The sequence below is a fragment of the Aythya marila genome, assembly GCF_965140915.1.
Source record: "Aythya marila genome assembly, chromosome: 3".
Classification (NCBI taxonomy): domain Eukaryota; kingdom Metazoa; phylum Chordata; class Aves; order Anseriformes; family Anatidae; genus Aythya; species Aythya marila.
The window spans coordinates 84,635,873-84,647,908 of record NC_139044.1 but is presented as its reverse complement, the minus strand read 5'-3'; positions in this window follow the sequence as shown (position 1 = coordinate 84,647,908).

The window sequence follows — 12,036 nt, the reverse complement described above, 5'->3', positions numbered from 1 at the left end:
GCAGACAGTCACTATCACCGGCAATCCAAAAGAACCTGATTATCTGTTGCTGTAATAAACCATACTTGATTGCATTGTGATAACTCTCATTGAGTGCAACGAGGGTGAGGGTGGTTATCCATGATAGTTCAGTGTTCTGAATCTAACTGGACCCCCAGACGGTTAATGTGTTTTTGGTGAATGTCCGACTGGTTCAGTAACCTGAATCTGACCGGGCCCGTAACGGTTAATCAGCTACACCCCTTGACGCGACAGTAAAATTGGCGTAGTCGGCAGGATTGCTATGGATAAATGTCTGCAAAAATACAAATGTGCCCCTTCCCAGGCAGGGAAGGAGTTTTCCCAAAAGTTTTGGAAAGATGAGGAGAAAGTTGTAGAGTGCATTGAGCGTTGTCAGGCTTCACGAATGATTGGTCAAAGAAAGGGTAAAGGTGCAATTTGTGCTGTGTTAGGAGCCTGTTTGTCTTGTGCTCGGCAAAAAGCTAAGGAAACTCCTGCTCCCAAACTGATCTCTGATGCGGAACATACAGCTTTGAAATCAGAGTATGAGGTGTTGAAGTCATCATTGGCCTTTGAAAGGGAGACGGGAAAAACATTAGGAATCAGAGTGGATAAACTTTTGGATGAAAATAATAAACTTTCCATTGAGAATGACAAACTTGTGACTGAAAATGATAAACTTGTGAGTGAAAATAATCATCTTAAACAATTGCTGGAGAGGGTTAGTCATCTGTTAAATAAAGTACAGCCTTGCGCTCCGGTCAAGCAGATTCGTGGAGTGCTGCATATTGTAGAACCTGAAAGCTGGGACAGTGATTTCTGGTCTGACAGTGATGATGGTGTTGAAGAGATTTCTGATTCTGAACCTCAATCGATTTCCTTGAGACCTTTGGTTAAGACTGAGGCTACTGTTGATGATAATGATGAAATCTGTACTACTGTGCGAACGATTCCGTTGTCACCAGCAGAGTTGGTTAAAATCTCAAGGCGGTCAGGGGAATCAGAAGTTGAGTATGTGTGTCGAGTTTCTCTTAAAGGAGGAGATCGAATGATGTTGTGTAAGGAAGAAGTAGGAGGCTTTTGGAGACCTGGAGTATTTTTAACCACCACACCAGGAGCTGACTTGGCTGTAGCAGTACAGAAAGCAGCCTGCATTCAGGCAATATATGAAAGAGAGAAATTAAGGAATTCCCCAATGTTAGCTCCTATTGACCTGGTTCAATTAACCCCTCTCATCCGTGGACTCCCTGATTGTCTTAAGATGTTTGTAGAAAACACCCAAGATCACATACTAGCTGCTTGTAGGGATGATGATAGTGGTTGCAGGCGAAATCCTAACTCCCCTATTCCCACCTGGAGTGAATTGGTACAAGACATAGATAAATACGGATGCCAAATAGGCTGGATTAATTCATCCAGTGTTAAATCCCAAGACCACTCTCAGCGAGTCCGCCAAATCCACACTAAAAATCCCAGATATCCCAAATTCAAAGAGAGGTTGAAACCTAATAGGGAACGAGGTGAGTTGTGGTGTCGGCAAAAAAACTCTTGTCCCCGGGGAGGGCAGTGAGCCACCCTGCTCAGCGGGTATTAGCAATTCAATGGCTCTCTAATGAGCACTCTGACCTTATAATTGCCATTCCTGTTGAACCCCCAAAAATATTAGTAAATTTTCTTATTGATACCAGGACCCAAATGTCAGTAATTACACGAGACAGCACAAACCCTGAGCATAACACCTGTTCAACGCAGGGTTAAATTCACGGGAATCAATGGTGTGGAAAAACAATGCCCCACTGCAAAAATTTCACTCTGGTTGCCAGAGGAACAAAAATTAACCAGGATAGAAGTATTAGTTGGTGCTGCATATACTAATATTTTAGGATTTGACATACTGCATGGTTGCATGTGGAAACTCCCTGATGGAACTGTGTGGAGTTTCGCGACACATCAAAGAGATTCAGGCACCATGAGACTGAGCCTGTTACAAACATCCATACCCTTATTCCCCGCTAAAATCATTAATGATCGGCAATATCTGTTGTCAGCAGCAGTATTTACGGGGATTGACGGGGTGGTAACAGAATTGGAAAAAAGAGGCATTATTAAAAGGACCCATTCACCTTATAATTCACCAGTGTGGCCAGTAAAGGAACCAACCAGGCAATGGCATTTTACAGTGGATTACAGACAGTTGAATGCTAACACTATACCTTTGACTGCTGCAGTTCCAAACATGGCAGAGATAGTGAAAGCCCTCTGTGTGTCTAACAGTAGTAATAGTGCTAACTACTCCCAAATATTTCTATGCATGGGAAATCAAAGATTGCTATTTCACCCTCTTTCTAACCCTGCCGGTTGAATACAACCGAGCATATTTTATTTTCTTTTGTGTTCACAGGAACCCTGAGCAAACTGTATATGGACAGCTGGAAGATGACGAATCAACAGTTTGGATTAATAATGCCATGCTTTACCCTGACCTTGATGCAATTACAGACCTTAAAGGAAACTTAGCTACTGTGGCTGTGCATGGAGCTGAGGTGTTTCACCATGGCATCTAACCATGTATTGTCACAGTATAGCACAGTCACTGGAACATCTCAAAACAGAAAGGACCTAAATCTCTCTACTTTAGTTCTACATGGAAACAAAATATTTTCAAAAGATGAATGGAGTTGGAATGATTCTCTAAGAATGGCTGAACTTCAAGCTATGTCTGGACAGACAATACAAATTGGTTGCCGAATAACTAACCGATCCACTTATAATCGGCTGACTGAAATTAAGACAGTATACACTGATTCTACTAGACCACAAAATTCTGGTACAATTTTACTTTCACCAAACCTATAATTATGTACTGTCTTTGGGGTTACAGAGGCACAGAAATATTATTTGAATTCATGGTTAATACAGAAACATCATCGACTACAAAGGATAAGAAGCCTCTGCCTCCGCAGATATTTGAAAACGAACCGACTCAGCCTCCCATTGGTCTAACTCCTTCCATCTTCAATACAGGCCCTTACATAATTCAACAACAAATTCTCTTTGACCCTAGTTGGTCCCTAAAAGAGGGCCACGGGATGCAACTGGGTTATTAGGGACAGGATTAGGTGTATTAAATAGCATTGATGCTGAGGTTTTAATGAGTAGAGTAACTGCTACTACAGATGACCTAAGGAAACTGGAACAACCAATAAAATCATCCTTATTGGCTTTAGGAGCAAATCAATGGCTTCTATCAGATATTTTACCCCATTGGGAACAAATTGAGGAAAATGATCATCAATTAATTGTAAATGCCCTTGGAAAAGCCCAAGGCAATACCTCCCTTGCCTTGAGCTGTATCCAAGCACAGTTATGGATACAATCTGTAGCAGCAGCTATTATTAGAGAGGGAGAAGGAGGAACTTTGCCCACTGAAATTCAAAAATTGATTTGGGATAATGCTTCAGAATTTGAAAAAGAATTTCAAGCATAGTGGCAATTAGTCAACTTTACCCATTATGCAGAAAATGATAAAATTGTTGCCTTTATACTTACTGTAAGTAATGCCACCGTATACAATGTATATCCAATCATTGCATTAGGACTCAATCATAATGGAACCATACTTTATCCTAAAGAGCATAAAGTATGGGCCCATCAAAAGGGAGGAAAGTGGCAAACAATTGATGTAAAAGCATGCATTGTGCGTGAACAAAAAGGTTTCATCTGTGAAAGTAACACGCTGGAATCCCAAGACATTTGTCTTGACATTGAGCAAAATATTTGCCACTTTGAGATACATCCTAATGAAACCCTTGAAACTGTACTTGTATATATTGGGAAAGGTTGTGTTTGCATGAGAACTCATTGTGATTCTATAGTCATAGATAATGCAGTGGTAGATATCAGTAATCACTCTAATGTTTGTGTTTGCAATTTTACCAAAATTCTAGGATGTGATTTTAAATACTCAGCTCCTGTCACTTCTTATCAACTTATTGCATCTAATTATATTCTGCTTCATGAACTGCTGCCTACTCCTATTGGAATGAACCTTACCTTGGTGAAGAAATTGCTGGTACATGAGGACCCGAAGCAGCTGATGACACAGGTCCGAGAAAATGGACGAAAGACTCTGATTACTGTCCATCATGATGCACAAGAAATACATCGAGTGATGGAAAGAGTGCAGAGAGATGAGAGACACCGTTGGTGGGACACTTTGTTTGGATGGTCGCCAGCTGCCAAGGGAATCTTCAACAAGATGCTTCACCCTGTTATTGTTCTGCTAATACTCACTGTATTATGTTTTATACTGACAATTAGCTTGTATGTTAAGCGTTTCATCATAAACCAGAGTTTAGCATCTCTACACAATGTACATACACTCGATAAACCTCAATCCGAGAATGTATGTGATATCCCCGACATATTCCAACTGTTGTGAAGCTTGAGTGACTATAGTCATGGGCTGGATTATGTGGTGTAAATGCCTGAAGTAACTAGGAAAATAAAACTAACATTCACATTTTTAAGGAAAAGGTACAGCATTGAAGAGGCTTTCAGGGTAGGGCATAACTGCTTTATCTGAGCGTTCCCTAGGCTCCCAGCCTTAGACGCTATCGCGCTGGGGAAACTTGGTGTGCTAGCTCTAAGGAACAGCACGGAGCATAGAGTGGAGTGGAGACACCACGGCTAGGCTCTGTAATCAGGTGGGGCCTCGATTGTTCTTGTGCACAAAGCTGCACTTTTTGCCACCCTAAGCCAAAGACCTGTCATGTTTTGACAAATGCTGTACCCTAGTGTACTTTTTGCTCATTATAATATCATTATAATACCAAAACACACCTCCATCCCAAAAGCTACCCGCCTCCAAGGTGCGACCACCCCTCACTGAGCATGCGCTCTGAATTCCTTGGAGCCTATTACTTTAAACGGAGACGGGAAAACTTTACACCAATCATAACTAAGATATGCTTGACTAGAGCCACTCAAGCTCCACCTAAAAGATAGAAAATAATATAAATTGGCCCAAGAGAAAGGGGATGTTAGGGAAGATACCACCGTCAGGGGAGATACCATCCCGAGGACAACATCCTTAGGACCTCCTGACTCTTGGGATCAGTCGACGGGCTGAGCCTCTCTTCCCCCCCCATTGGGACGCCTTTGGGTGAGATCTGAATACTTGCTTATAAACCTCTATAGAGTCTTTGATCCTTTTAATGCGTTTATTTCTAGGCTGCGCACCTGTAACATCTGTAAACACCTGTAACACCTGTAACATCTATAACATCTGTAACATCTATAACACCTGAAACACCTGTAACATCTATAACACCTATAACACCTATAACACCTGTAACACCTGTGTATTTTATGCATACTAACTTGCTTTTGCAGACAGTCACTATCGCCGGCAATCCAAAAGAACCTGATTATCTGTTGCTGTAATAAACCATACTTGATTGCATTGTGATAACTCTCATTGAGTGCAATGAGGGTGAGGGTGGTTATCCGTGATAGTTCAGTGTTCTGAATCTAACTGGACCCCCAGACGGTTAATGTGTTTTTGGTGAATGTCCGACTGGTTCAGTAACCTGAATCTGACCGGGCCCGTAACGGTTAATCAGCTACACCCCTTGACGCGACAGTTGCCACGAGTTCGTACACCGCTTGTTGCGTTTGGTTTCTTGTGGGAAGGAGCGAGCTCTTAATGCTGCTGTTGCAGAACAGCACTGTGCTTGGAAGCATTCGCAACAGGGCACGAAGCTGGTTATCCACGTGGTGTGTTTGGATGCTCATATAATAGGTCTCTGCTTTCTGGATGCACAGCTCCAGGCAGCAGAAGGCGGGGATGTTCCTCCCGTGGCAGAAGAAGAGCGCTGGGCACTGCAGGAGCTGCCGTACCCTGGAAGGACTCCAAAGCCATCCGACGGGAGGCACTGACCAAAATCTACCCCTCAGGCAGGGGAAGGGAAGGCCTGCAACCTACGTGTTTGCTTTGATGAACGCGCCCACTGCCGCGCTGCAAGGCAAATCGGAACTGCTGCGGCTGCCCTCTGCTCCGTGTGACTGCCTGGGCACTTCAATGAACCTGGCTGCTGAGATGGGATTTCCAAATTCCTGTGGCTTGTGTAAAAGGCAGGCAGCTGCTGCCTTGTCTTGAGACCGTGATGCCTGTTGGCACATGCAGTAGTGGTACCATAGGCTGCCAGTGAGTTTTATGGATAAAGGTCCTCACAGACACTACGGGACCTCAGGAATGAGAGGAGCTGAACTTGGGTACCTGACTCAAAAGCGAATGTCTTCCTAAATCCTGCCTAAGTCTGATTTAGGGGTCTTAGCAGAGGTCTAGCACTGAAGGTGAAGACATTTCCTAACTGCAGTGATGTGTATTAGGCAATGCAAAATGCAAATACTAACAAAGAATTGGTTTTAGGGAGAGCAGCTGAAAACTTATTGTGTCCAGCTGTGGGCTCCCCAGTACAGGAGAGAGATCTGGAGCAAGTCCAGCAGAGAGATGAAAATGATTAGGGGACTGGAGCATCTCTTGTGAGGAAATGCTGAGAGAACTGAGCCTATTTAGCCTGGAGAAGAGAAAGCTGAGAGAGCATCTTATTAATTTTTATATATGTCTGAAGGGGATACCTAAATACCTGTTGAGGATGGGGCTGGACTCTTTTCAGTGGTGCCCAGGGATAAAATGAGAAGCAGTCGGCACAAACTGAAATGAAGTTCTGTCTGGATATGAAAAGCTTTACTGTAAGGGTGACAAAGCTCTGGAACAGGCTGCCAAGAGGTTGTGGAGCCTCCTCTGGAGATGCTCAAAACCCACCTGGATGTGCTCCTGAGCAAGGAGGTTGGACCAGATGATCTCCAGAGATCGTAATTCTTTGAATTCTCCACAATTCAAAGAAAATTTCAAAGAAAATTTCAAAGAAACCTTGGGTTTTGGCATGTTGCTATGAGTTTGGGAATGCCTCTGTTGCTGCTCTTGTTGCTTATCCTTTTCCAGGATGAAAAGGACGACAGAAGTAAATTATCTGTTTTAGTATTCAATGGAGAGGAACTCAGAAGCTTTAATGTCAAAACATTTATTTGTAAGAGATTACCATTTGGAGTTGCTGTGCCAAGAGCAGCTTTCTCAAGGCACTAACTTGTCCAGTTCCTGGCCATTTGAAGGAGTTCTAAAGGAGTTTGCAACATCTGTGCTAGAAATTGTACTATGTGAGTTTCTTAAATTAGCTTTAGGACTGCTGAAATAGAAGGCAATAAATGCAATACTGGTCTTCAAAAAATGTGGAGACTGAGGATTAGACTAACAAGTAAGTAGACTAACAAGATTTCAGTAATAAAATTACAGAAAATTACAGAGAAAATTACGGAGAAAATTACAGAGCAGAATTGGGGGACCCCTGGGTGAATGCTAAGGAACATTTTGGAAAGAACTAAGAGCTGTAAGCATTTTTCTTCTATGCAATGAGTCTGAGTATGTGATACTCAGGTACAATATATTTAGATTTTCCAAAAGCAAGGTCCTTTAATGTCTCAAAGAAGTTAATATGCCAAGAAGGAGAAAGGTCTGCTCATGGATCACAGATAAACCATTTCTTGATTCTGGGTTGGAAGGGACCTCTAAAGAACATCTAGTCCAACCCCCTGGCGTTGGCAGTGATGCCTTCCACTAGGTCAGGTTGCTTAGTCCCATCCAAGAGATGAAGAGGTAGGACAAAACTATCAAATGAGTGGTGAGTCATTCTTACCTAAAGATTGCAATAAAGTGGGTCAAGGAGCTGTGGTAATCCATATAGCCAAGTGATCTTAGCATTAAAGAGCAGATAGATTGTTGACAGGATGGTGGAGAAGAAAGACGAGCATTGTGTAGGCTTAGGGGTACACTAGGAGGCACTTAATGATATGATCAGTCAATTTTTTTAAACATGTAAAAGGAAAAATGGAAAATACTGGGATTTAATATGCAAAATGCAATTACTTTTAAAATGAGGCTATTGTGGAAACCCAATGCATAAGCATGCTTAAAAAGATTAGACACATTCAAGGAGGTTAGGATGATCCTTGGCACTGAATAGAATTGCGTAGATGCAATCTTTGCCTTGGGATTTCCCTGTAAACCTCTGTTCCAAAGCACCTGGGATGCCTTGCCAGAGATGGAATCGCTTGCCTTGCTGTAGGGCTTCACTGATGGAAAGAGCCTATCTGACTGCGGGCTCTTGCTCTGACCTAATTTGGCAACATTTTGAGCTAAATTTGGAGTTAAATGGAGCCCTGTAGTTGGGGCTTTTGGGGTACTAGATACTTGATTTTCAATCTCTGTGCCTGTCAACATGACAATTTTCATAAGCAATATTCAAATGCATGTGATCAGGTGCATCGGTGTCATCTGAAAAACAAACATGTTTTAGCAGGCGTTTTGTATGCCAGCAATGGCTTGGCCATATCTGTACAATGTTATCTTACATCCCACCTTCAGCTTCTGAGTTAGTGCCTCAAGTTGTCATGCCAGTTTGATTGCTTCCCTGCTGAGATCATAAACCATACATTTAAAGCCATACTTCTACAAGCTCACCTGGAAGCTAGGAACAGGACAAATATATTCTTTATATATATATATATATATATATATATATATATATATATATATATTTTTTTTTTTTTTTTTTTTTTTTTTTTTTTTTGCTCTGATGTGAGATGGGAGCAAGGCTGAAGGAAATTAAGTACCATGTTCTGTGGCAGGGCTCAGTTCTTACAGGTTTGGTGTGGTGAATAAAAGTTCACCTGTAGGTCCCGTGTATGCACTGTAGCTCTCCTGACTCCGCTTGTAACCACGTACTGACATAGTTGGCACCAGGTAACGTTTTGCACATACCCTGTTAGCAATGCTGGCAGCAACTCCTGCCAGCAGCTTCGGTCGCTACAGGTGGCCCTGTTCCAATAAGCAGTTTGGCACACTTATTTTTTCCTGCATGGGCAGGTCTACAACCAGTCCTACAAAACTTGTTTGCCCAGCCCTTCCTTTCACGGTTCCCCATGTGCTCAGCCTTCCCACAGCACGTTGCCTCATGCTTTGCTATATGGATGTACTTATTCACTCTTACAGGGCAATAGCTGGAAGCTTTCCAGCCGTGGTTTCATGGGGAAACACCAGTTCAAGGAGTTCAGAGTGTTCCCTTCAAGTTCTTGTGTTTTGTTATTTGATGTGTGCTTGATATAATGGTATAATTTGGATGGGCTCCTGCCTTAGGTCCTAGCATGAGGGCTACGTGTCCTGGAGCTTGTCCTACAGCATTTGTAGAACCCTTTGTGCCTGATTACTTGGGGTTCATGGGGTTCCCTTGTCCTTTCAACTACTGGTCAAGGATATTTTTATGTTTGGGGAGGTTCTGATTCATGTAAGACTAAGGAAAAATAATTTTTCCTGGATATTGGACGTCCTGTTTTTGACTGTCTGGAAACCTGTGTTTTCCCAGGAGGGATGTGCATAAAGACTGGTTGTGTAATGTGTTAATCCATAAACATTGCTAATGCATGAGTGCATTGTGCATCCAAAGGTACAATCCCAAGCACACCTTCTGTAACAGCTTATTCATCTCCATGCTTGCAGTATACTGCAATTATAAGTAGAGTCTTGCTCATTTGTCTTAACCAAAATATCATAGAATCATAGAATATCCTGAGTTGGAAGGGACCCTTAAGGATCATCAAGTCCAACTCTTGACACCGCACAGGTCTACCCAAAAGTTCAGACCATGTGCCTAAGTGCACAGTCCAATCTCTTCTTAAATTCAGACAGGCTCGGTGCAGTGACCACTTCCCTGGGGAGCCTGTTCCAGTGTGCAACCACCCTCTCTGTGAAGAACCCCCTCCTGATGTCAAGCCTAAATTTCCCCTGCCTCAGCTTAACCCCGTTCCCGCGGGTCCTGTCACTAGTGTTAATGGAGAAAAGGTCTCCTGCCTCTCGACACCCCCCTACGAGGAAGTTGTAGACTGTGATGAGGTCTCCCCTCAGCCTCCTCTTCTCTAGGCTGAACAGGCCCAGTGACCTCAGCCGTTCTTCGTACGTCTTCCAGATATCCTATCTTCCTCTTAAGCTACTACTCTAAGTAGAAAACTAATAACCACCCAATAACCTGTCTTTGCCCTTTTGCACATCCTGTTTAGCCACAGTCAAGAAAGATAAATGGAAAATAAAGCTGCATTCCAGAGGTCAGAACGGGAACCTTTTAGAAGAAAATACTAATATCTTGTTTTCAAGGAATACTTTTCAGAGTACAAATCCCTTGGCTGTTTCCCTTTTGTTGTCTTAAGTAGTTATCATTGACAACTAACCAAAAATGTCTGAGAGAACTTTCTTCTCATTGTCTACTGCTAAGCTCTCAGGTGAGATTTTTGACTTTGGTTATAGGTGCTTGACATACCTTGTGTTCTTGAATTTATGGCAACTCACTTTAGTCCCATCTGTGAAGATAACCACCTAGAGCTGAATTATTGCCCTTGAATGGATGGTATAAAGCAGATGCAGCAATAAACTTCATTATAATGCTGGTCTTGTAATTAATGAAAGTACTAGCTGTCATTCTTCACCTTTGAAGAGCCTTTTCCGCCTTTTGAAATTGTTTTAGCTTTTCACAGAGCTCCTTAGAGAGTTCAGATTTCTCCCAGAGCAACAGCACGGTATCCAAATATACCTAGTACTAGTGTTAGTACTGCATGTTGTCATCTGTCTCAATGGTTCACAGACTGCCCTCACCTTTTCCTATTTCCACCAGTAAGAGGCTGTTGTGCCAGAAGCTTTGTGTCAAGATAAATGCTATATAACCTGATCTGACTGTCAGAAGGAAAGAAATTGTCTTCCTTAAACTGTTTGTGTGTCATTTTCCATGTACATCATTATCATTACACATTGCAATGCATCTGGGCATACTTTGAGATAAGTCTTGCATAGATCAGCAGTTCTTTATATCTTCAACTGCTTTCACTTTAAGATTCACTTTAAGATGAAAGTACCTTGTCTGCAATTTCATAGGCTGGTCCTTTCACAACTCCATAAGCCTGTGAGGTCAGAACCAAGGTGCTTGTAGCCTAAATCTGGTCTCTGACCAACAGTGGATGCTAAGAAAAGAGCAGCCTGGGGCAAGTGTGCAGTGATGCTTCTGCGATTGGGATTGACACCTTCCCTTCAGTTCATATGAAGTTGTCCTTCCAAGTCCCAAAAGAGATGGAGTTCTGTAATACTGTGTCCAATTTTAGTGACCATCTGTGAAGATGATGTGGTCCTCACTGAAAACAAAGACAAAGAAGGTAAGAAAAAAAGGTAATAAAACCAAGACTTCTTCTGAAGTTACACGTAAATTTGGCAATCTTTATCTTTCTGTTGTCTTTTCTGTATGACAGAACACGCTATTTGTTTTAATAGCATTTGCAAAGTTTTGCAAAGTCAGTCTTACATTTTTAGATGAGGAATAATTTTTTGAGAAATGTACATTTTTTAAAGGTTTTCATTTTTTATGATTGGAGTTCATGCCCTTTCAGACTTCAAAAATCAGAAGACATCAGAAGTAGGTATAATATTGTTACATCTACTTTCGTTTTTTGTCCTGCCACTTTATTTTAACCTATGATCACTTGCTATTTCTCAAATAAAATTGTGGAGCCCTTCTGTCCTTTTCTAAAAGGAAACCCAACTGGCTTCTGATTTTGCAGATTTTGGGGTGATTTGGTAAAGAGAAATGTCACTTCCAGGTTGTCACTACAACATTGTTTCTTCTGATTTCTTTCCTAGGCTGCCAACCTCCTGTAATGATATAGTACCTCATAATACTTAGTTTCTGTCCACATCTTCCTTCAGGGTCAGCTTTACTACTGTAGTAAAAACCACTCTGACCACTTGTATCCAAAATGATTTTGGCACTAAGGTCCTGATAAATCTCTTCTGTTCCTTGCTAGAATGAACAGCCTGGGGTGGCAGGCTTGAATGTCACCTGCTCGTTGACAAGGAAGGAAGAAGCCTGAGGAGCTCTGTCT